We start from the raw sequence: 3,706 nt of genomic DNA on the forward strand, positions 1-3,706 counted from the left end.
CCCTCCTTGCTCTTGCCGGCACCCTTCACCTCCCCAAGGCAGTTGGCCCCATGCTCTGGATCCTGCCCTTGGATATTCTCTTTTGAGTAGTCCCCTCCTTAACCCTACTCATCCGTTAGGTCTCAAACTTCAGGTCTTTGTAGCTTAGGACCCTTTAATAAGTCCCTATAAAAGCGCCTGTAACTTCTATATTGGACACTTTATGTGTTATGAGTCAATGGTTCTCCCTCCCCCAGGGCTGCATTAAAAATTCCATGATCCTAAATACCTTTGCTTTCGTGAACCCTTATTTAAAAGACAGGAAAGGCAATGGCAACCCACTCCAGTACTCTTGCCTGGAAAATCCCAGGGATGGCGGAGCCTGGTGGGCTGCCGTCTAAGGGGTCACAGAGTCGGACATGACTGAAGCGACTTAGCAGCAGCAGCATTTAAAAGAAAAAAAAAATTAAACATTTTCGTAGGCCCTCAAATTTCATTCCCCCACCCTTGTAAGAAAAACCAAACGGAATCCCTTTTGATCCAAAAGTTTCACTGTTGCCTATTGATTTACAGGAAGTTAATATATTTTCCTGCCCCCCTCCCACTCAAAGTGTCTTGGGCTGTCAGCAGGGCACCTACGCGGCCTGCCGGACTGGCCGCCTAGCCCCCAGGCGCGGGAGGGTCAGCAGAGGAGGAGGCGCGGCTGGGCCCGCCCTGTCAGAACCGCGAGCGGCAGGCGGCTCCAGACACGCGTCTGACCTGGGCCTCCGGGCGGCAGGCTTCCCTGGCAGCTGACCGGGCCTGCCTGCCGACACCCCGTGAGCGCAGGCCCGAGCTCAGCCCAAGCCTTTGCTGCGAAGCGCTGCCCGCAACCCGGCTCCCAGCTTTTGGTCCTCTACCCTGTTCCCACACCTGCAGAGAACCCCCACTTCGTGAAGGCAAAGACCCAGCTACCGGACCCTTCCGGCGGTCGGCGTGCCCCACCGCCTCTGAGGGCGCCCCCCTCAGGCTGGGCGGCTCACTGCTGACGCCTCCTCAGGGTCCGCTTGAGGCTGCTCTTTGGGATGGCAGTCTTCAAGGCTGCACCAGGGTTAACAGCTCTTCTTTGGCGCTTAGGTAGAGTTTCGGATTTGTGTTGAGAATATTATGCCAAACCCGACACCTCCTCAAGCTACTCTTACCCCATGAAACTCCAGCGGTATCCCAGTCTTATTCCTGGTTTCACTCATTGACTGTCACTCTTTTTCTTCCAACTTTATTGAGATATGTGATTGACGTCCAGTACTGCTTTAACTTACATACATCACGAAAGTCTTACCACAATAAATTTACTGAATATCCATCATCCCACATAGATACACAATTAAAAAATAAAAAAAAACACATTTTTTCTTGTGATGAGACCTCTTAGGATTTATGCTCTTTAACAACTTCCATATATAACATACAGCAGTGTTATTTACATTGTACATTATATCCCTAGTACTTACTTATATTATAACTGGGATTTTGTACTTTTTGATTGCCTTCATCCAACCCAACCTGCCTCTGTCTCTGGTAACCACAAATCTGATCTCTTTACTATGAGTTTTTTTTCCTTGTGTTTTTGAAGTATAACTGACCTTTAAAATTATGTTAGTTCCTGTTAGACAACATAGTGATTTGGTATTCCTATACATTTCAAACTGAATATCACAATGCATTGTTCCTTTGTCACTGCACAAAGATATTACATTGTTCAGTTCAGTTCAGTTCAGTTCAGTTGCTCAGTGGTGTCCGACTCTTTGCGACCCCATGAATCGTTATTGACTATATTTCCGCACTGTACATTTCATACCTGTAACTAATTTATTTTGCAACTAGAAGTTTGTACCTGTTACTCCCCCTCACCTATTTCATTCCATACTCCCCTCTCCCTGCCACCCCCACCCCCCACCCTCTGGCAACCCCCTGTTTGTTCTATCTATACTCTGTTTTGTTATGGTTGACTGTTCGTTTTGTTTTTTAGGTTCCACGTATAAGTGAAATCATAAAATATTGTAATTGTCTGACTCATTTCACTCTAGCCTAACACTTTCTAGGTGCAACCATGTGGTTGCAAGTGGCAAGATTTCATTAATTTAATGGCTGAGCAGTATTCTGTTGTATACATGTGCATGATTGTGTGTGTGTGTGCTAAACTGCTTCAGTCGTGTCTGACTCTGTGCGACCCGATGGACTGTAACCCCAGGCTCCTATGTCCGTGGGATTCTCCAGGCACGAGTACTAGAGTGGGTGGCCATGCCCTCCCCCAGGGGGAATCTTCCTGATCCAGGGATCAAACCCAGGTCTCTTACATCTACTGCCCTGGCAGGCAGGTTCTTTACCACTAGCACCACCTGGGAAGCCCCATATATGTGCATATATATTTGTACACACAGGTATATCACATCTGCTTTATCCATTCATCTATTGATGGGCTCTTGGGTTGCTTCTGTATCTTAGATATTGTAAATAATGCTGTAGTGAACATAGAGATGCATGTATCTTTTCTAATCAGTGTTTTCATTTTCTTCAGACAAATATGCAGGAGTGGAATTCCTGAATCCTATGGTAGTTCTATTTATAATTTGTCGAGGAATCTCCATGCTGGTTTCCATAGTGCCTGCACCAATTTAAATTCCCACCATCAGTGTATGAGGGTTCCCTTTTCTCCACACCCTTGCCAACACGTTATTTGTTGTCCTTTTGATAATAGCCATAGTGACAGATGTGAGGTGACATCTCATTGTGATTTCAATTTGCATTTCCCTGATATTAATAATCTTGACCATCTTTTCATGTCCCTGTTGCCCATCTGTATGTCTTCTGAATGAATAAAGTGGACTTATGAATATGCTCCTGGAACTGAACTTGTTCATATGTGGTGGACTTACTATAGTCCTTAGTGTATAGAAATGCAATTGATTTCTGTATATTAATTTTGTACCCTGAAACTTTCCTGACACATAAAAGTGGGCTTATCACATATGGCCTTTATTATGTTGAGATTTGTTCCCTCTATATTCATTTTGATGAGTTTTAAAAAATAATTTATTTTATTTTATTTTATTTATTAATTTATTATTTTTGATGAGTTTTTATCACGAATAGATGTTTACTTTCATTAAAACTTTTTCTGCATGCGATGAGCATATGATTTTTATTCTTCAATTTGTGAATTTGGTGTATCACATTGATTAAGTCATGAGAGTTGAATCCCATTTGATCATGGCATATGAGCCTTTTAATGTATTACTGAATTTAGTTTGCTATTATTTTACTGAGGATTTTTGCATCTATGTTCATCAGTAATATTGGCCTATAATTTTCTCATTTTTTTGTGATATCTTTGTCTGGTTTTGGTATCAGGGTGATGCCTGCTTTGTAGAATGAGTTTGAAAGCGTTTCTTCCTCTGAAATTTTTTTGAACTAGTTTGAAAAGCATAGGTGTTAACTCTTCTCTAAATGTTTGGTAGACTCTCCTGTGAAGCTATCTGGTCCTAGACTTCTGTTAACGCTTCTCTAAATGTTTGGTAGAAGGAAGCCATTTGGTCCTAGACTTTTGTTTTGTAGGAGTTGTTTTATCACTGATTCAGTTTCATTACATAATTGATCTGTTCATGTTTTCTATTTCTTCCTGTTTACTCTTAGAAGATTGTACATTTCTAGGAATTTGTCTATTTCTTCTAGGTTGCAGAGCCTTTGC

The sequence above is a fragment of the Ovis canadensis genome, chromosome 3, assembly GCF_042477335.2.
Source record: "Ovis canadensis isolate MfBH-ARS-UI-01 breed Bighorn chromosome 3, ARS-UI_OviCan_v2, whole genome shotgun sequence".
In the NCBI taxonomy this organism is placed as follows: Eukaryota; Metazoa; Chordata; class Mammalia; order Artiodactyla; family Bovidae; genus Ovis; species Ovis canadensis.